Source organism: Bos javanicus, chromosome X (assembly GCF_032452875.1).
Source record: "Bos javanicus breed banteng chromosome X, ARS-OSU_banteng_1.0, whole genome shotgun sequence".
NCBI lineage: Eukaryota > Metazoa > Chordata > Mammalia > Artiodactyla > Bovidae > Bos > Bos javanicus.
This window is the reverse complement of record NC_083897.1, coordinates 62,894,052-62,917,158: the sequence shown is the minus strand read 5'-3', so window position 1 is coordinate 62,917,158 and position 23,107 is coordinate 62,894,052. Positions and strand designations below refer to the sequence as shown.

Genomic DNA, 23,107 nt, shown 5'->3' with positions numbered 1-23,107 from the left:
TCAACTAATGGGTACTGGGACACATTTTGGCATTCAAGCTCAGTTAAAATTTGATGATCAATTACACACTCAAGTAAGAATGATATGTCTAAAAGCCTAGGGGAGAATAAATCCACCTGGAAAAGCCTCGATTTCATTTACCCAAATTAAACAATAAAATGGGGAACCTTATGTAGATTTTATTGCTAGGCTACATCAAAATGTATTTTTTTTAATTTTTATTATTATTATTATTTTTTACTTTACAATATTGTATTGGTTTTGCCATACATCAACATGCATCCGCCATGGGTGTACACGTGTTCCCCATCCTGAACCCCCTCCCACCTCCCTCCCCATACCATCCCTCTGGGTCATCCCAGTGCATCAGCCCCAAGCTTCCTGTATCTGGCATTGAACCTGGATTGGCGATTCATTTCTTAAATGATATTATACATGTTTTAATGCCATTCTCCCAAATCATCCTCCCTCTCCCCCACAGAGTCCAAAAGACTGTTCTATACATCTGTGTCTCTTTTGCTGTCTCGCATACAGGATTGTCATTACCATCTTTCTAAATTCCATATATGCATTAGTATACTGTATTGGTGTTTTTCTTTCTGGCTTACTTCACTCTGTATGATAGGCTCCAGTTTCATCCACCTCATTAGAACTGATTCAAATGAATTCTTTTTAATGGCTGAGTAATACTCCATTGTGTATATGTACCACAGCTTTCTTATCCATTTGTCTGCTGATGGACATCTAGGTTGCTTCCATGTCCTGGCTATTATAAACAGTGCTGTGATGAACATTGGGGTACACGTGTCTCTTTCAATTCTGGTTTCCTCGGTGTGTATGCCCAGCAGTGGGACTACTGGGTCGCATGGCAGTTCTATTTCCAGTTTTTTAAGGAATCTCCACACTGTTCTCCATAGTGGCTGTACTAGTTTGCATTCCCACCAACAGTGGCCAATCCCTTTTATGCACATCCTCTCCAGCATTTATTGCTTGTAGACTTTTGGATCGCAGCCATTCTGACTGGCATGAAATGATACCTCAGAGTGGTTTTGATTTGCATTTCTCTGATAATGAGTGATGTTGAGCATCTTTTCATGTGTTTGTTAGCCATCTGTATGTCTTCTTTGGAGAAATGTCTATTTAGTTCTTTGGCCCATTTTTTGATTGGGTCATTTATTTTTCTGGAATTGAGCTATAGGAGTTGCTTGTATATTTTTGAGATTAGTTGTTTGTCAGTTGCTTCATTTGCTATTATTTTCTCACATTCTGAAGGCTGTCTTTTCACCTTGCTTATAGTTTCCTTTGTTGTGCAGAAGCTTTTAATTTTAATTAGATCCCATTTGTTTATTTTTGCTTTTATTTCCAATATTCTGGGAGGTGGGTCATAGAGGATCCTGCTGTGATGTATGTCAGAGAGTGTTTTGCCTATGTGCTCCTCTAGGAGTTTTATAGTTTCTGGTCTTACATTTAGATCTTTAATCCATTTTGAGTTTATTTTTGTGTATGGTGTTAGAAAGTGTTTTTCTAGTTTCGTTCTTTTACAAGTGGTTGACCAGTTTTCCCAGCACCACTTGTTAAAGAGATTGTCTTTAATCCATTGTATACTCTTGCCTCCTTTGTCAAAGATAAGGTGTCCATAGGTGCATGGATTTATCTCTGGACTTTCTATTTTGTTCCATTGATCTATATTTCTGTCTTTGTGCCAGTACCATACTGTCTTGGTGACTGTGGCTTTGTAATAGAGCCTGAAGTCAGGCAAGTTGATTCCTCCAGTTCCATTCTTCTTTCTCAAGATTGCTTTGGCTATTCGAGGTTTTTTGTATTTCCATACAAATTGCGAAATTATTTGTTCTAGCTCTGTGAAAAATACCATCGGTAGCTTGATAGGGATTGCATTGAATCTATAGATTGCTTTGGGGAGTATACTCATTTTCGCTATATTGATTCTTCCAATCCATGAACATGGTATATTTCTCCATCTATTAGTGTCCTCTTTGATTCCTTTCAGAGAAGGCAATGGCACCCCACTCCAGTACTCTTGCCCGGACAATCCCATGAATGGAGGAGCCTGGTGGGCTGCAGTCCATGGGTTGCTAGGAGTCGGACACGACTGAGCGACTTCACTTTCACTTTTCACTTTCATGCATTGGAGAAGGAAATGGCAACCCACTCCAGTGTTCTTGCCTGGAGAATCCCAGGGATGGGGAAGCCTGGTAGGCTGCAGTCTATGGGGTCACACAGAGTCAGACACGACTGAAGCGACTTAGCTGTAGCAATTGATTTCTTTCATCAGTGTTTTATAGTTTTCTATATATAGGTCTTTAGTTTCTTTAGGTAGATATATTCCTAAGTATTTTGTTCTTTTCGTTGCAATGGTGAACGGAATTGTTTCCTTAATTTCTCTTTCTATTTTCTCATTATCAGTGTATAGGAATGCAAGGGATTTCTGTGTGTTGATTTTATATCTTGCAACTTTACTATATTCATTGTTTAGCTCTAGTAATTTTCTGGTGGAGTCTTTAGGATTTTCTATGTAGAGGATCATGTCATCTGCAAACAGTGAAGGTTTTACTTCTTCTTTTCCAATTTGGATTCCTTTTATTTCTTTTTCTGCTCTCATTGCTGTGGCCAAAACTTCCAAAACTATGTTAAATAGTAGTGGTGAGAGTGGGCACCGTTGTTTTGTTCCTGACTTTAGGGGAAATGTTTTCAATTTTTCACCATTGAGGATAATGTTTGCTGTGGGTTTGTCATATATAGCTTTTATTATGTTGAGGTATGTTCCTTCTATTCCTGCTTTCTGGAGAGTTTTTATCATAAATGGATGTTAAATTTTATCAAAGGCTTTCTGTGCATCTATTGAGATAATCATATGGCTTTTATTTTTCAATTTGTTAATTACATTGATTGATTTGCAGATATTGAAGAATCCTAGCATCCCTGGGATAAAGCCCACTTGGTCATGGTATATGATCTTTTTAATGTGTTGTTGGATTCTGATTGCTAGAATTTTATTAAAGGATTTTTGCATCTATGTTCATCAGTGATATTGTCCTTTAGTTTTATTTTTTTGTTGCATCTTTGTCAGGTTTTTGTATTAGGGTGATGGTGGCCTCATAAAATGAGTTTGGAAGTTTACCTTCCTGTGCAATTTTCTGGAAGAGTTTGAGTAGGATATGTGTCAGCTCTTCTCTAAATTTTTGGTAGAATTCAGGTGTGAAGCCGTCTGGACCTGGGATTTTATTTGCTGGAAGATTTCTGATTACAGTTTCAATTTCCATGCTTGTGATGGGTCTGTTAAGATTTTTTATTTCTTTCTGGTTCAGTTTTCAAAAGCTGTACTTTTCTAAGAACTTGTCCGTTTCTTCCACATTGTCCATTTTATTGGCATATAATTGCTGATAGTAGTCTCTTATGATCCTTTGTATTTCTGTGTTGTCTGTTGTGATCTCTCCATTTTCATTTCTGATTTTATTGATTTGATTTTTTTCCCTTTGTTTCTTGATGAGTCTGGCTAATGGTTTGTCGATTTTATTTATCCTTTCAAAGAACCAGCTTTTGGCTTTGTTGATTTTTACTATGGTCTCCTTTGTTTCTTTTGCATTTATTTCTGCCCTAATTTTTAAGATTTGTTTCCTTCTACTAACCCTGGGGTTCTTCATTTCTTCCTTTTCTTGTTGCTTTAGGTGTAGAGTTAGGTTATTTATTTGACTTTTTTCTTGTTTCTTGAGGTATGCCTGTATTGCTATGAACTTTCCCCTTAGCACTGCTTTTACAGTGTCCCATAGGTTTTCGGTTGTTGTGTTTTCATTTTCATTCATTTCTATGCATATTTTGATTTCTTTTTTGATTTCTTCTGTGATTTGTTGGTTATTAAGCAGCATGTTGTTCAGCCTCCATATGTTGGAATTTTTAATATTCTTTCTACTGTAATTGAGATCTAATCTTACTGCATTTTGGTCAGAAAAGATGCTTGGAATGATTTCAACTTTTTTGAATTTACCAAAGCTTGAGTTATGGCCCAGGATATGATCCATCCTGGAGAAGGTTCCATATGTGCTTGAGAAAAAGGTGAAATTCATTGTTTTGGGATGAAATGTCCTATAGATATCAATTATGTCTAACTGGTCTATTGTATCATTTAAAGTTTGTGTTTCCCTGTTAATTTTCTGTTTAGTTGATCTATCCATAGGTGTGAGTGGGGTATTAAAGTCTCCCACTATTATTGTGTTATTGTTAATTTCCCCTTTCATACTATATAGCATTCGTCTTACATAGTGTTGTGCTCCTATGTTGGGTGCATATATATTTATAATTGTTATCTCTTTTTCTTGGATTGATCCTTTGATCATTATTTAGTGTCCTTCTTTGTCTCTTTTTACAGCCTTTGTTTTAAAGTCTATTTTATGTGATATGAGTATTGCTACTCCTGCTTTCTTTTTATCTCTATTTGCATGGAATATCTTTTTCCAGCCCTTCACTTTCAGTCTGTATGTGTCCCCTGTTTTGAGGTGGGTCTATTGTAGACAACATATATAGGGGTCTTGCTTTTGTATCCATTCAGCCAGTCTTTGTCTTTTGGTTGGGGCATTCAACCCATTTACGTTTAAGGTAATTATTGATAAGTATGATCCTGTTGCCATTTACTTTATTGTTTTGGGTTCGAGTTTATACACTGTTTTTGTGTCTCCTGTGTAGAGAATATCCTTTAGCATTCGTTGGAGAGCTGGTTTGGTGGTGCTGAATTCTCTCAGCTTTTGCTTGTCTGTAAAACTTTTGATTTCTCCTTCATGTTTGAATGAGATCCTTTGCGGGCACAGTAATCTGGGCTGTAGCTTATTTTCTTTCATCACTTTTAGTATGCCTTGCCATTCCCTCCTGGCCTGAAGAGTTTCTATTGAAAGATCAGCTGTTATCCTTATGGGAATCCCCTTGTGTGTTAGTTGTTTTTTTTCCCTTGCTGCTTTTAATATTTGTTCTTTGTGTTTGATCTTTGTTAATTTGATTAATATATGTCTTGGGGTGTTTTGCCTTGGGTTTATCCTGTTTGGGACTCTCTGGGTTTCTTGGACTTGGGTGATTATTTCCTTCCCCATTTTAGGGAAGTTTTCAACTATTATCTCCTCAAGTATTTTCTCATGGTATTTCTTTTCGTCTTCTTCTTCTGGGACTCCTATGATTTGAATGTTGTGGTGTTTAATATTGTCCTGCAGGTCTCTGAGATTGTCCTAATTTCTTTTAATTCGTTTTTCTTTTTTCCTCTCTGATTCATTTATTTCTACCGTTCTATCTTCTATTTCACTAATCCTATCTTCTGCCTCCATTATTCTACTATTTGTTGCTTCCAGATTGTTTTTGTTCTCATTTATTGCATTATTCATCATATATTGACTCTTTTTTATTTTTTCTAGGTCCTTGTTAAAACTTTCTTGCATTTTCTCAATCCTTGCCTCTAGGCTATTTATCTGTGATTCCACTTTTATTTTAAGATTTTGGATTATTTTCACTATCATTATTCAGAATTCTTTATCAGGTAGATTTCCTACCTCTTCCTCTTTTGTTTGGTTTGGTGGGTATTTATCCTGTTCCTTTACCTGCTGGGTATTCCTCTGTCTCTTCATCTTGTTTATACTGCTGAGTTTGGGGTGGCCTTTCTGTATTCTGGCAGTTTGTGCGGTTCTCTTTATTATGGAGTTTCCTCACTGTGGGTGGGGTTGTATCAGTGGCTTGTCAAGGTTTCCTGGTTAGGGAAGCTTGTGTCAGTGTTCTGGTGGGTGGAGCTTGATTTCTTCTCTCTGGAGTGCAATGAAGTGTCTAGTAACGAGTTATGAGATGTCAATGGATTTGGAGTAACTTTGGGCGGCCTGTATATTGAAGCTCAGGGCTGTGTTCCTGTGTTGCTGTGGTATGTCTTTCTCTGGAACTTGTTGGCCCTTGGGTGGTACTTGGTTGCAGTGTAGGTATGGAGGTGTTTGATGAGCTCCTATCGCTTAATGTTCCCTGGAGTCAGGTGTTCTATGATGTTCTCAGGATTTGGACTTAAGTCTCCAGCTTCTGGTTTTAAGTCTTATTTTTACAGTAGTCTCAATACTTCTCCTTCTATACAACACCACTGATAAAACATCTAGGTTAAAGATGAAAAGTTTCTTCACAGTGAGGGACACCCAGAGAGGTTCACAGAGTTACATGGAGGAGGGAGTTAGAGGTGACCCGAATGAGATGAGGTGGAATTAAAAGAGGAGAGAACAAGGTAGCCAGTAAACACTTCCTTATGTGTGCTCCACAGTATGGACCACTTAAAGATGTTCATGGAGTTATACAGAGAAGAGAAGAGGGAAGAAGGAGACAAAGGTGGTCAGGAGGATAAAAGGAGGGAATCAAAAGGAGAGAGACAGATCCAGCCATTAATCAGTTCCCTAAGTGTCCTCCACCGTCTGGAATACACAGAGATTCAGAGAGTTGGGTAGAGAAGAGAAGGGGGAGGGCAGAGACAGAGGCGACCTAGTGGAGAGAAAGGAGAGTCCAAACGGGGAGAGAGCAGTCAAGCCAGTACTCTCGCTCCCAAGTAAAAATAGGTACTGAAGATTTGGTTCTTAAAGGTAAAAAATTGATAACAAATACCAAAAAGCAAAGATTAAATTTCTAGAGTAGAGGCTGGATTTTCAAAAATACAATATTAAAGAAAAGAAGAAGAAGAAAAAAAAAGTAATAAAAGTTATTAATATATATATATATATATGAAGTTTGCTTTAAAAATAGTCTTTTTTGAAAAGTAATAGTAGGTTATAAAAATGAAAATCAAAGGAGTAATAGAGGACTTAAGAATTTAAAAAAGTTAAAAAAATAAAAGAAGAAAAGAAAAAGAAAAAAAGAATGATCGCAAAAATAGTAAAAATATATCTAGAACTTTCTCTGGTGTTGTTGTGGGCATTGTGGGGTCAGTTCATTTTTGGATAGTTTCTTGGTCTGGCTTATATTTCTCAAGATCTATAGGCCCCTTCCTATGTAGTTGGTACTAACTACAGGGTTTTAATCTATTGCACCTGTCACTTCCAAGGCGGTTCCCTCGGTTTTAGCTTCTGTTTGCTGGTCTCTTCAGTGTCTGATTTCCGCCCTGACACAAGGGGGCGGTGGTGGACACTTTTTTTAGGCTCACTTGTTCAGTGGCGCTGTGGGGAGGGAGGGACGCTGCAAACAAATAACGCTGGCGTGTACTCGTAGTATCTCAGCTACACTGGGCCTGCCCCTGCTCATGGCACATGCACCCTCCCTGCCCACATAGCTCAGGCTCTAGGTTGCTCCCCTGTAAACCGTCAGAGACCAGCCCTGGGCTGCATGTACCTCCCAAGTCTAAGCTGCTCAGGTTCAGGCACTCAGGTAGTCCTCAGAGGCACAGACTCCGTTGGGCCTGCGTTTTGTGCCCTTCCCAGCTCAGAGCAACTCGGGTGATGAGGTGTTTGGTGAGTGTGGTCACTGCGACTTATCGCCTCCCCGTCCCTGCCACTCAGTTTTCTGGGTGTACAACCAGCGCACCTTCTCAGGCGGATGACTGTCCAGAACCCCAAGAAGTCTTAATAAGCAAAGAACCCTGCTTGCAGTTTGGTAGATAATGTCTCTCTGGGGCTGTGATTGCCCGTTTCCAGCTCTGGCTGCCTGTCACCGGAGGGGATGGTCTGCAGCTGGCTAGTTCTGTTCCACCCTTTGTTCTGTGTGTGGGCCTGGTGGTGTCTTAGGGCTTTTTGCGTGGTAGCTATCCCACAGTCTGGTTTGCTAGCCCAAATTAGTTCGCTCTGATTACACTCGGGGGCATTCAGGCCCGATCCTTACTCTAAGCAATGCAGCCCGTGCCTCCCTGCCCAGCCCCTGCTTGCTACTGGCAGGCACAGGCGTCTGCTGCTTCTCTGCTGGGGGAGTTAATGTTGGGCTCGTAATCTGTGGGTTTTAATTATTTATTTATTTTTCCTCCCTATTATGTTGCCCTAGATGATGCTGTGAAAGTGCTGCACTCAATTTGCCAGCAAATTTGAAAAACTCAGCAGTGGTCACAGGACTGGAAAAGGTCAGTTTTCATTCCGATCCCAAAGAAAGGCAATGCCAAAGAATGCCCAAACTACTGCACAATTGCACTCATCTCACATGCTAGTAAAATAATGCTCAGAATTCTCCAAGCCAGGCTTCAGCAGTATGTGAACTGGGAACTTCCTGATGTTCAAGCTGCTTTCAGAAAAGGCAGAGGAACCAGAGATCAAATTGCCAACATCTGCTGGATCATTGAAAAAGCAAGAGTTCCAGAAAAACATCTATTTCTGCTTTATTGACTATGCCAAAGCCTTTGACTATGTGGATCACAATAAACTGTGGGAAATTCTGAAAGAGATGGGAATACCAGATCACCTGACCTGCCTCTTGAGAAATCTGTATGCAGGTCAGGAAGCAACAGTTAGAACTGGACATGGAACAACAGACTGGTTCCAAATAGGAAAAGGAGTATGTCAAGGCTGTACATTGTCACCCTGCTTATTTAACTTATATGCAGAGTACATCATGAGAAATGCTGGACTGGAAGAAACACACGCTGGAATCAAGATTGCTGGGAGAAATATCAAGAACCTCAGATATGCAGATGACACCACCCTTATGGCAGCAAGTGAAGAAGCACTAAAAAGCCTCTTGATGAAAGTGAAAGTGGAGAATGAAAAAGTTGGCCTAAAGCTCAACATTCAGAAAACGAAGATCATGGCATCTGGTCCCATCACTTCATGGGAAATAGATGGGGAAACAGTGGAAACAGTGTCAGACTTTATTTTTTTGGGCTCCAGAATCACTGCAGATGGTGATTGCATCCATGAAATTAAAAGACGCTTACTCCTTGGAAGGAAAGTTATGACCAACCTAGATAGCATATTCAAAAGCAGAGACATTACTTTGCCAACAAAGATTCTCCTAGTCAAAGCTATGGTTTTTCCCGTGGTCATGTATGGATGTGAGAGTTGGACTGTGAAGAAGGCTGAGTGCTGAAGAATTGATGCTTTTGAACTGTGGTTTTGGAGAAGACTCTTGAGAGTCCCTTGGACTGCAAGGAGATCCAACCAGTCCATTCTGAAGGAGATCAGCCCTGGGATTTCTTTGGAAGGAATGATGCTAAAGCTGAAACTCCAGTACTTTGGCCACCTCATGCGAAGAGTTGACTCATTGGAAAAGACTCTGATGCTGGGAAGGGTTGGGGGCAGGAGGAGAAGGGGACGACAGAGGATGAGATGGCTGGATGGACATCACTGACTTGATGGACATGAATTTGAGTGAACTCCGGGAGTTGGTGATAGACAGGGAGGCCTGGCGTGCTGCGATTAATGGGGTCGCAAAGAGTTGGATATGACTGAGCAACTGAACTGAACTGAACTGTGCTTCCAAGGCTTGGCACAGACTCAGCAGTGAGAGTGTTTCCTGGTGTTTGGAAACTTCTCTCTTTTTAAGACTGCCTTCCCAGGACGGAACTCCGTCCCTAACTCTTTTGTCTCTTTTTTCATCTTTTTTATTTTTCCTACCTCCTTTCGAAGACAATGGGCTGCTTTTCTGGGTGCCTGATGTCCTCTGCCGGCATTCAGAAGTTGTTTTGTGGATTTCACTCAGCGTTTAAATGTTCTTTTGATGAATTTGTGGGGCGGAAAGTGGTCTCCCCTTCCTATTCCTCTGCCATCTTAGGACTGCCCCTCTACATCAAAATTTAAATAAAACAGTCTCACAACTTGATTTGAGAGATTTAGTGATGCAAGTTCTTGCTTATGACAATGCTAACTCAGAATTTAAAAAGGTGATTCAGCCTCTCAAAGCACAGTGTGCCCCTCTAGAAGAATATCTTAATGTTTGCCAGGATATTGGGTCAGAACCATATAAAATGCAACTTCTGGCTCAAACATTGTCTAAAGATAATAAAAAGACAGATATGAGATGTCACCAATGTGGAAAATTAGAACACATTAAAATAGACTGTAAAGGAAGAAGAAGGTAGTCAGTTGATAGATTATACTATTGGCTCTGATGCCACTCCTATTTGTATTGATTTTGAAAGTATATGTCTTAAAACAGGATATTAAAAATGGCTGTCAGTTGTCAAAGAATGAAATGAGGATAAGACTTCCCTCTTTCTGTTAACTGCTCTTCAGTTCAGTTCAGTTCACTCAGCTGCTCTCACTTTTTTAGAAACAGAGGAAACTTCTAGCACGATGAATCTTCCTGACCTTCCTGATTGTGTTGCTGAAATTAGCCATGGTATTGAAAATTGTTTAAGATAGAAATTATGTAAAGGATCAGAAGGTCACTTATTATTAAATGTTGCAGAAGGCTCCATTATAGATTGGGGAGCCTGAGGAACCCCTAAACTTATAGACTCTAAAGTGTCTTTCCCATGGGTATATAATGATAAGGCTATTAATACTTATGGTAGTCAACCCCTCATATGGCATGGGGTAGGATTAGCTCCCCCTGTGCTTTGTTTAGATCATTATCCTATTCATGATGAAATAAGGAAAATATCCATGGCATTAAAAGAACTAATTGCTTGGAAGGGACGATATATTGATATTTTAAACGACCCAAAAGCTACCTTTAATTTAACAAAAAACTCAACCCACACTATTCAGACTTGTGTAAGAATTCCTTTTGTTTGTTTTCATGATCGGACCAGCAAAATATGATCCCAATTTGGGATTAGTAACATGTATTAACTGTTAATTAATTTTACACATGTATAAATAATACCATTTCTTTTGATGAAAGTTGGTAGAGTATTTACATTTAAACAGAACTGACATATGGGCTCCAGTTGATTTACAACGACCTTGGCAAGAAAGCCCTATATTATATGTTATTGAAGAAATATTGAAAAATCTTAAACGTGTTAAACATTTTCTGGGATTGCTAATTGCTGCCATCTTAGGCATTATTTGACCACCTGATGCAAAGAGCTGACTCATTTGAAAAGACCCTGATGCTGGGAAAGATTGAAGGCAGGAGGAGAAGGGGACGACAGAGGATGAGATGGTTGGATGGCATCACCGACTCAATGGACATGGGTTTGGGTGGACTCTGGGTGTTGGTGATGGACAGGGAGGCCTGGCGTGCTGCGGTTTATGGGGTCACGAAGAGTCGGACATGACTGAACTGAACTGAACTAGGCATTATTGCTATTACTACTACAGCAGCTGTAGCCGGAATGGCTCTTCATAAATCTGTACTAACAGTTCATTTTGTACAAGAATGGCAGAAAGATGCCAATGTCCTTTGGACCACTCAACAAAAAATTAATGGAAAGTCGGCCTCCCAAGTGGCCGACCTTCAACAATCTGTTATTTTATTAGGAGATCAATTAGTCAGTTTACAAAAACAGGTGAGACTAAGAAGTGATCAGAACTATGCTTCCTTTTGTGTAGTGGCTTTCATATATAATAGGACACAATTCAATTGGGATAAAGTTAAACAACACCTATTGAACCAAGGTAATATTTCTGTAGATATTCAAGATCTACAATAAGATATATTAAAAGCTTTTAATAAACATCTCAATGAAATTTCTGGATCAGATTTTCTTGATATGGTTGCTGATAATCTTTCTTCTCTTAATCCCTTAAAACGGATCAAGACATTTGGATACGGAATTGCTCTGGTTATGGGAGTGCTATTAATTATGTATTTGTGTTTCTGTATACTCTAGAGAAAAACAATCAAGAGACAATGAAGCCAACAACAGCAACTAGCATTTCTCACCATTTCTCATCACGTGCTAAATCAAAAAGGGGGAGATGTAGGAGACAGGAAGAATAAAAGAAAACCAGGCCCTGGCAAGGGCCACAAGAGAAATTTATAATTATTGATAAACTGGATGCTATAAGGCATGAGACTCTTGGAACAAGTCCAGAGGGAATGGTTCATAATCTTGAAAACAAGATATGATCCTGGGGTCAGAAAACTGACCCCAGACTGTTTCTCAACTGGCGTCTCAGAGTCACATGTTTTACGTATCTGGTAGAAAATCTATAGATTTTAGTTATTAGTCTTAGTTATTAATTTGTTATTGATTACTGTTTCCTAATTACTAAGTGGTTAATGATCATTTTGTTCTTTGGCCCTGAAGGCAACATGAGTTATATTTTAATTCCCTGCATATTCTTTCATTCATAGCTGAAAGTATAATAAAGCTGGCTTGGATTCAGTTTCAGCATGTTCACCTTGGAGCGGTGTTGGTCCCCTGATCCTGGCTTTTCTCTGAATTCTTGTGTCTCATTTCTCATTCTCTCACTGTATCGTGCTTTCAGAAGCCCTGCTTGTTGAGCTGGTCTAGACACCTTATGATTATACAGTGGAAGTGAGAAATAGATTTAAGGGACTGGATCTGAAGACAGAGTGCCTGATGAACTATGGATCGAGGTTTGTGACATTGCACAGGAGACAGGGATCAACACCATCCCCAAGAAAGAGAAATGCAAAAAAGCAAAATGGCTGTCTCAGCACCCCTTACAAACATCTGTGAAAAGAAGGGAAATGAAAAGCAAAGGAGTCAAGGAAAGATATACCCATTTGAATGCAGAGTTCCAAAGAATACCAAGGAGAGATAAGAAAGTATCCCTCAGTGATCAGTGCAAAGAAATAGAGGAAAATAATAGAATGGAAAAGACTAGAGATTCTTCAAGATGATTAGAGATTCCAAGGGAATATTTCATGCCAAGATGGGCACAATAAAGGACAGAAATGGTATGAACCTAACAGAAGCAGGAGATATTAAGAAGCGGTGGCAAGAATACACAGAACTGTACAAAAAAGATTTCATGACCTGGATAATCACAATGGTGTGATCACTCACCCAGACCCAGATATCCTGGAATGTGAAGTCAAGTGGGCCTCAGAAAGCATCACTATGAACAAAGCTAGTGGAGGTGATGGAATTCCACTTGAGCTATTTCAAATCCTAAAAGATAATGCTGTGAAAGTGCTGCACTCAATATGTCAGCAAATTTGGAAAACTAAGCAGTGGCCACGGGACTGGAAAAGGTCAGTTTTCATTCCAAATCCAAAAAAGGCAATGCCAAAGAATGCTCAAACTACCGTACAATTGCACTAATCTCACATGCTAGTAAAGTAATGGTCAAAATTCTCCGAGCCAGGCTTCAACAGTACATGAACTGTGAAATTCCAGATATTCTAGCTGGTTTTGGAAAAGGCATAGGAACAAGAGATCAAATTGCCAACATCCATTGGATTATCGAAAAAAACAAGAGAGTCCCATAAAAACATCTATTTCTGCTTTATTGACTATGCCAAAGCCTTTGACGGTGTGGATCACCACAAACTGTGGAAAATTCTTAAAGATATGGGGATATCAGACCACCTGAGCTGCCTCTTAAGAAATCTGTATGCCGGTCAGGACGCAACAGTTAGAACTAATAGGGAAAGGAGTATGTCAAGGCTGTATATTGTCACCCTGCTTACTGAACTTATATGCAGAGTACATCATGAGAAACACTGGGCTGGATGAAGCACAAGTTACAATCAAGATTGCCAGGAAAAATGACAATAGCCTCAGATATGCAGATGACACCACCCTTATGACAGAAAATGAAGAAGAACTAAAGAGCCTCTTGATGAAAGTGGAAGAGGGGAGGTCCCATCACTTCATGGCACAGATGGAGAAAGAGTGGAAACAGTGGCAGACTTTATTTTTATGGTCTCTAAAATCACTGCAGATCATGACTGCAGCCATGAAATTCAAAGATGCTTACTCTTTGGAAGAAAAGTTATGACCAACCTAGAGAGCATATTACAAAGCAGAGACAATATATATGGAATTTAGAAAGACGGTAATGATAACCCTATAGTGAGACAGCAAAAGAGACACAGATGTATAGAACAGTCTTTTGGACTCTGTGGGAGAAGGCGAGGGTGGGATGCTTTGAGAGAATAGCATTGAAACATGAATATTATCATATGTGAAACAGATCGCCAGTCCAGGTTAAATGCATGAGACAGGGTGCTCAGGGCTGGTGCACTGAGATGATCCAGAGGGATGGGCTGGGGAGCGAGGTGGGAGGGGGGTTCAGGATGGGGAACACATGTACGTCCATGGCTGATTCATGTCAATGTATGGCACAAACTACTACAATATAGTACAGTAACTAGCCTCCAATTAAAATAAATAAATTAAAAAAATAAACAAATAGAAAGCAGAGACATTACTTGGCGATCAAAGTTCCATCTAGTAAAGGCTGTGGTTTTTCCAGTAGTCATGTATGGATGTGAGAGTTGGACTATAAAGAAAGCTGAGCACCGAAGAACTGATGCTTTTGAACTGTGGTGTTGGAGTAGACTCTTGAGAGTGTCTTGGACTGCAAGGAGATCCAACCAGTCCATCCTAAAGGAAATTAGTCCTGAATGTTCATTGGAAGGACCTATGCTGAAGCTGAAACTCCAATACTTTGGCCACCTGGTGCGAAGAACTGAATCATTTGAAAAGACCCTGATGCTCAGAAAGATAGAAGGTAGGAGGAGAAGGGGACAACAGAAGATGAGATGGTTGGATGGCATCACTGACTCAATAGACATAAGTTTGCGTAAACTCCATGAGTTGTTGATGGACATGGAGGCCTGGCATGATGCAGTCCATGGGGTCGAAAAGAATCGGACACAACTGAGCAACTGAACTGAACTGCAACATAAAAATACAGATTCCTAGGCCTCCTGATAACCCTTGTGAATCGTGATATCTTATCTTGATAAACTTTGAGAAACCTGTCCTTTCATTATGCAGATTCAGAAACTGACCCAGAGAGACGAAGTACCTTGCCCAAGTTTGTCAGTAAAGATGGTGGCAGAGCTGGGGTCACAGCCAAGTCTTCAGATAATTCCAAACAGTATGCCCCTATGGTTACCTTATGAGGGTTATTTGTGTATCAGTTTAGCTCCTATGGGTTTCCCTGGTAGCCCAGAGGGTAAACATCTGCCTAGAAGGCAGGAGAGCCAGGTTTGATCCTGGGTCAGGAAGATCTCCTATAGAAGGGAATGGTTACCCACTCTAGTATTCTTGCCTGGAGAATTCCATGGACAGAGGAGTCTGGCAGACTATAGCCCATGGGGTCACCAAAAGTTGGACACAACTGAACGAATAATATGTTCACATTTAGCTCCTATACTGGCACCCCTTAGAATAACCCTAGTTCAAAGTGTCTCCTCCAATTGGTTATGTAGAACAGCTTGAAAATATAACAGGGTGAGGTCTCAAAGATCTCTTAAATGCAGCAGGTTACAGCAGGTCCTTCTCCAAAAGGAGTCTTAGTGAACCCCAGAGTGGTGCAATTTTTTCGTCTGGGGACTCTCTTAACTATGGCTTAAGGTCAAACTGAAGACAAATATCCAAGTGACCTGCAATAGTGCACTAAGCCTATTTTCACGCTGTTGTTTTCGTAGTTGATACTCATACTGATTAAAGAAAAGTTTAAGCATGTGTAGTTTTCTATCAGACCTGATCCAGGCTCAGAAGGTGGATCCCTCAAGCCTGTTCATTTGAGTTATGAACTCTGTTTCCACTTCATCTCCAAAAGACTGTGGTCTGGAACTCTGCCAGACTGTCAGCTGACTCCTGAGGATCTGCTGGGACAATTCAATAGAAGGCCATTGACTTCTGAAAGGAGAGCAATTTCCGAAATGATATGGCAAGGTAGGTTTTGGGAGAGTTTAGGCAATTACCATTGACAACAGTGCCATTGTATGATTTGCATTTGGGTTAATGCTTACAGTTTTAGCAAGTGTTTCACCAGTGCCACACTAATTAGGAAACATTAAATGATTTGTCATTTTGAATACATAATTCTGTAAAGAAACTGGAGATTTTAACAGAAGAATTTCGGAGGGTAGAAAGGGCAGAAAGCAGGGACAGAGAAGGAAAAGTAATAATTGTTCATCTCCCCCAAAAGAGTGTGGTAGAGGTGCACAAACACTTATCTTCCATTCTGAAATGAATGCTGTATACAACAGAAGCTACTTTTTTTAAATTAATTTGGTGCCAAAACTCATTTGGCACAAAAACCTGACCTGAACTAAAATGAACTTATTCTTGGAATATTTAGACATTTTTCTTGCAGAAATGTTAAAGGATAAATTATGAGACGTTCTCCCAGATACTATTGGGAGTGTTATATAATAAACTACATACTCTGTGTTACATTCTAAAGTCTGAAAATAATTTATATTCTAAAACACAGACTATGGGCCTAGAATAATGATAGCTAACATTTATGGAGCATTTGCCATCTGCATGGAGCTTTGCTAATCTCTTTTCATCTCATTTAATCCTCATGACACCGTGAGGCAGGTATTAAAATCACCTCCATTTTAAATTTTGCAACTGATTATCAGAGAGGTTAAACAACTTGTCCTGAGTCGTTCAGTTTTTGGAAAGCCAGGGTTTGCACCCAGGTCAGTATGACTCGAGAACCTCCATGCTGAACTCTTGCTCTCTACTATCAGGGAGAGATGAACAGTTCTTAAGGACAGTGAGGGCTCTTTGTGAGCTCTATATGGAGGTAGAATAGGCTACCACCTATTTCATGTCATTTGAGGGTCAGCCTCCTACCTACAAATGTCACCTCCCCATCCCTATGTCTTTGAAATATCATCTCCCCATCCCTACTTCTCTGAGACGCGCTAATATGGCTTTATTCCCTGATGTTTGTGTGTACGGCTTTTAGGGCTTCCCTGGTGGCTCAGACGGTAGGTAAAGCATCTGCCTGCAATGTGGGAGACCTGGGTTCGATTCCTGGGTCGGGAAGATCCCCTGGAGAAGGAAATGGCAATCCACTCCAGCATTCTTGCCTGGAAAATCCCATGGACGGAGGAGCCTGATAGGTTACAGTCCATGGGGTCGCAAAGAGTCGGACACGACTGAACGAATTCACTTTCACTTTCACCAGCTAAACAAGTCTGCTACCACACTGGTACAGGTTCCAGGTATCCACTCCAGACTCACTGAATCAAAATTGCTAGAGACTGGGACCAAAAAGATTCTTATACACATTAAATTTGAGGGGAAAAAACCCGAATGCCTTGATAAAGGTCAATCGTTAACCTTCAATAATTAATTAACATCTTTTATTAGTTGACACCTAGCTGGGTAGGCAGTAAGAAACTCATGGATGGTCCTGGAAAGTGAAAGATCTCTGAAAGGTAAATAGGAAAATAGATAGGTGGGATATGTTAGAGAAGAAAGGATGTATGACAGTTTCTTCCTACTTCAGTATTATGCAATGAGGGAAGATTCTCACCATTGGCATTGTACACGTACATTGGAACAAACTCGGAATCAAATCACTCATTTTTAGTTGCTACTCAGAGCACCCATCTACTGTTTCATTAACAATAATTATTCTACCATTGTTGTCTCATTAACAACAACATTCATTGTTTCATCACAACACCCCTTTTAGGTAGACAGAATAGTCGTTCTTAATACATAAAAGAGAAAACTGAGTAGCAAACAAGTCTTCAGTCAAAGCATCCAACTGATGATTTGGGCAAGTTTCCAGCCCAAGTTTCTGCCAGCAATGTTCAATTAATTAATTCTTCCAATAATACCTTCCATAGGTCTAGAGAGGAGGTGCCATCAAATAAAACCGAGGGAATCAAATCTTGCATTCAGTGATACACATTTTTTTGCCCACAAAGGGACAATTTACCTGCTGCATAGCACAAGGAAAGGACAATAAGGGGAATTAAATATGTATCAGAAAAGTTCAACCAATATACAAATTATTGGGGTGTGTTTTAAGCGTCTCCTGCTTTCTTAACTCTTGTTATCAATGTAGGGAAAACTGAACATTTTGAACTTTATTACTTTAAGAATATTTTGTTCTTGTTGCCTAGGTTCTCAATCTCACCTCTTCATCTTGCCTGTGATGGCTTAATCATCTCCATGGCAACGGTTGTGACCTCAGAGACCAACTAGAAAGCCAGAAAAAATACATTAACAACCAGCACAGTAATCAGATCCCCACAGCACTGCAGACTATGGTTGGAGCACTGAGGATCCAGTTCAACGAGTAAGTATTCCATTTCTGACTGAGTGTTCTCTAGAGCAGCACTTCTCAAACGTCAGTGAACACTCACATCACCTAGAGAATCTTGTTAAAATGGAATACTCATCCAGTAGGTCTGGGATGGGGTCTTAGGGTCTGTATTTCCAACCTCCCTAGAGATGCCAAAGCTACTTGTTCCCTGAGAATTTTGGCGTAGCCAGGGCCAAGAACTGTCATTATGCCAAATTAATGTAAGCACAGTTGGAGTCCCAGAGGCAGTGCTGTTTTGGACAGCAGTCCTGATGAACATGACACCTCTGATATTAACTTGTTGTGTGTCCTTGGGTAAATATTTTTACCTCTCTGAGCCTGGTTTTCTTCTCTGTGAAAGTATGAATGTGGTCTGGATGATTTCTAAGATCAGTTTGGATTGTAAACTTGTTTGAGTCTCTTATAAAGAAGGAAAATTTGGAACCACAGGCTTAGTCTGAGCGCAAAATGCCCCTATATTATCAAAGGAATGATGAAAGTAATCTACTATAACTGTTTCCTTTATCTTCTTAATTCCAAATCTTCTGTGTGTCTTCAGGTAATTCATTTCTTCTAAATGGGGATAATATTGGCATTTTCCTAAAGAAGAGGCAACATTGAATGGTGGATAACAGTTTTGAGCATTTCTGAGCTCTCAGCACACCCTTGTGACCTAATAGCTAACAGCTTTGGCTACTTGCTCATGACGCTGTCCCTCTGATCACAGAGCAAAACCACTGTCTGCCCACTGGTATCCAGTTCTGGTACTCAATTCTGCCTAGTCCCATTTCATTCCAGAAGATACACTCGAGAGTTACTCAGAATCACCTCCTACCCTATTGCTCTGTTGAAGCAGCATGAGAAATTTCTTCTTGAGTACCGCAGTCATTTGGTGAGCCCACAAAACAGAAAATGAACCCCCTGGTGAATACTAAGATTGACAAAGAGGACAACGTCTCTCAGCAGGATGACACTACTTTTCAGCTCCTCCCTGAGAGTCTAAGATATGATGAATCAAGTCAGAGTGATCATTTCCAAGAAGAACTAGCTGACCCCATTCAGGATGAAGTTAGTGGCCCAGATCTGATGGACAATATCCCAGACCTTGTCATAACTCAGTGTATTCAGTTGGGCAAGAAATGTAGTAACCAGCCAGAGCTTCTACCAAGCTTCTCCAACCGCACACAGCCAGCACCCAATGAAGACCTTATACAGCTGCAAGGAAGCGAGCCACCTCTCACTCCAATCAAAAGAGCCCACCAGCAAAAAATTCAGGCATGCCTCTACTGCAGCCACACTAGTCAGTTCACAATAGATTGCCTTGCCAAAAGCTCTCAAGCCCCAGCAAACATGAATAACCCAACTCATCAGTAAGAGGAACCCAGGCAAGTCACATTGTTAACATACTCTCTCACCTCCAGCCTTACTGACTTATATCCTGCATTAACGTTTAAAATACAGGTGGGGAACTGTGATACCACTTAACAGACAGTCATAAATTCATGCTTCTGAGAATTTCAACAACCAGATCTTGTTCATTTGCTGACCCATCACCAAACATGATCCAACAATGATGAAAACAACTTCCATGCACTTTCTGCACCTGGGACTAACTTTCCAAGAGTACTGAAAGCCTGAAGGAAAAACTGCTCATTCGGACCCAATGGAAACCACCCAGACAGTGCACTGGAAGACTTCATCCTCACCAATGGGTAATAGACACCAGGGTTGAGTTTTGTGGCCCTAGTTTTTGTGCCTACACTTGGCCCCAAGCCTCTCACCCTCACTCTCATGGGTCTGTTTGCTAGTTCCCTGTTTTTTTAGGACTTTTGGCTGAAGTCCCAGTTGCATTTCCACATCCTACCAACATTTTCTACTAGAAGCTGAATCCTGATCCACCTGTTGACTAGTTCTACCTTAAAATAAACCAACTTTCATGGAAACAACTTTCTGCCACCGTTTCATATGATAATTTATTTTATTACTATTTAAATGCTTCTGCTTGCCCAACCACCCAAAACTTTTGCTATTGACAAACTAGATGGTATTGACCTCCCAGTGCTCTGCTTGGAACTTTGGGTACACGTCTTTGAGCCCTTCAGGTTGGTACATGTTTTTAGCCAAGCCCTAGCCTCCTCCCTATTGCTTCAAACCTACTTCAGGTTCCAGCATGTCTTATGGCCAAGTCAAAATGCTCTAGGATGATGACCTCTGATAACTATTTAGTGAGAGTTGGGGAATGTGTTACATCATAGTGACTATGTCTGAAGCATGTCCTTGCTTCCTTATATAGGGGACCTGGCTGACTAAATCTCCCTGAAGACTGAGGATCAGGCCCTTCAGTAGTTTCTGACTCTAGAGGCCTCAGCATGATCTAGGATCTCTGCCCCCCGATGCTAAGCTCTACCCCTATAGATAACCTGTGGGGACCCTTTAACTAGTTGAGGACCTTAAAGAGTAGTTAATGGCAGACAATTTTCTGAACCATCTCATGTTTAAAATCCTGGAGTATATACATCAATGGGCTTTGCTGTTGGCTCAGACAGTAAAGAATCTTCTTGCAATGTGGGAGATCTTGGTTCGATCCCTGGGTTGGGAAGATCCCCTGGAGCAGGGCATGGCAACCCACTCCAGTATTCTTCCCTGGGGAATTCCCATAAATGGAGGAGCCTGGGGGCTACAGACCACGGGGTCGCAAAGAGTTGGACGCGACTAAACATATAGCACACATACATCAACGCCATCTGTCCATAAAACTCATAAAATGAGGGTATGATTGTTTGTGCTATGCTTTTGGCATAGCTCCACTCTCTGTATGGATTCCTAATGATACTGAACAAAAGCAGGGCTAGGCTGAAAAGGAAAAATCCCTAAAATGTTAAGGAAATGCAGTGATAATTGGTGTATTCTGGTAAAATGGCTTCCCTGATGTAATATTAGTAAATCAGTATTTCCTAGCATCCAGCAAGGCCACTCAGGACTTGAAGCGCCACTGTAGTTTGTCCTAGAAAATTATGGTTGGACAATACCTAAACCCAACTAGGACCTTATTACCCTTAGCTTAAAGCACTGACAAACAGATGTTTTCACCTATCACTGCCTCACTAACCACTGTGCCAATTCTTATTTGTATTTGCAAGTAGTCTCTCTATCAATAGCTTGCTATATATCCACCTTACTGCGTATGCTCTCACAACAAGGAAACCTGAATGCACATATTTCCCCTGTGCTGAGAAATTCCCACAAGTGTACTGGTATTATTTGAGAGCCTCTATCAGGTAACTCTATTTGAAATTTAAGTGACTCTGGCATTACCTGCAGGTATCCTGATCTAGCCCACCGATTCTGTCATAAAGGACTAACCCAATGGCCTCCAGTCACTTTCCTTACTGACTCCAATGTGGTCCTGGTATGTTGATAGGAGCATTCAATTGATGTAACCACCAATCTTTCTTTATCTTAGTGCCACAATTTATCACGGACATCCCAGGTATCACCATGGTTAAGAATCTGCCTATCAAGTAGGAGACAGGAGTTCAATCCCTGGTTCAGGAAGATGCACTGAGGAAGAAATGTCATCCCCCTTCAGTATTCTTGCCTGGGAAATCCCAGGGATATAGGAACTTGGTGGGCTACAGTCCATGGGGTCACAAAGAGTTGGACATGACTTAGGAACTAAACATTGACAACAACAATTTATCATTAATTTTTATGTTCAGTTCAGTCTCTCAGTCATGTCTGACCCTCTGCGACCCCATGAACCACAGCACGCCAGGCCTCCCTGTCCATCACCAACTCCCAGAGTCCACCCAAACCCATGTCCATTGTGTCAGTGATGCCATCCAACCATCTGTCGTCCCCTTCTCCTCCTGCCCTCAATCTTTCCCAGCATCAGGATCTTTTCAAATGAGTCAGCTGTCTGCATCAGGTGGCCAAAGTATTGGAGTTTCAGCTTCAACATCAGTGACTCCAAAGAACACCCAGAACTGATCTCATTTAGGATGGACTGGTTAGATCTCCTTACAGTCCAAGGGACTCTCAAGAGTCTTCTCCAACACCACAGTTCAAAAGCATCAATTCTTAGGCACTCACCTTTCTTTATAGTCCAACTCTCATATCCGTACATGACTACTGGAAAAACCATAGCCTTGAGTAGACGGACCTTTGTTGCCAAAGTAATGTCTCTGATTTTTAATATGCTGTCTAGGTTGATCATAATTTTCCTTCCAAGGAGCAAGCATCTTTTAGTTTCATGGCTGTAATCACCATACACAGTGATTTTGTAGCCCAGAAAAATAAAGTCAGCTACTGTTTCCACTGTTTCCCTATCTATTTGCCATGAAGTGATGGGAACAGATGCCATCATATTTGTTTTTTGAATGTTGAGCTTTAAGCCAGCTTTTTCACCCTCCTCTTTCACTTTCATCACGAGGCTCTTTAGTTTTCTTCACTTTCTGCCATAAGGGTGGTGTCATCTGCACATCTGAGGTTAGTGATATTTCTCCCAGCAGTCTTGATTCCAGCTTGTGCTTCTTCTAGCCCAGAGTTTCTCATGATGTACTCTGCATATAAGTTAAATAAGCAGGGTGACAATATGCAGCCTCGACATACTCCTTTTCCTATTTGGAACCAGTCTGTTGTTCCATGTCCAATTCTAACTGTTGCTTCTTGACCTGTCTACAGGTTTCACACAGTGAAAGGCTTTGGCATAGTCAATAAAGCAGACAGTTGCACTCCTCTCACATGCTAGTAAAGTAATGCTCAAAGTTCTCCAAGCCAGGCTTCAGCAACACGTGAACCGGGAGCTTCCAGATGTTCAAGCTGGTTTGAGAAAAGGCAGAGGAAGCAGAGATCAAATTGCCAAAATCCGCTGGATCATTGAAAAAGCAAGAGTTCCAGAAAAATGTCTATTTCTGCTTTATTGCCTATGCCAAAGCCTTTGACTGTGTGGATCACCACAAACTGTGGAAAATTCTGAAAGAGATGAGAATACTAGACCACCTGACCTGCCTCTTGAGAAA

The 23,107-nt window shown here is 40.7% G+C and overlaps 1 long non-coding RNA gene across 1 annotated transcript; it reads left to right on the top strand.

Moving 5' to 3' along the window:
- Positions 1-17,200: 17,200 nt before the first annotated feature.
- LOC133243059 (uncharacterized) lies at positions 17,201-19,444 on the top strand. The gene is made up of 2 exons (XR_009734959.1): positions 17,201-18,080; positions 18,646-19,444. It is a non-coding gene; the product is annotated as an uncharacterized LOC133243059 (long non-coding RNA).
- Positions 19,445-23,107: the final 3,663 nt, after the last annotated feature.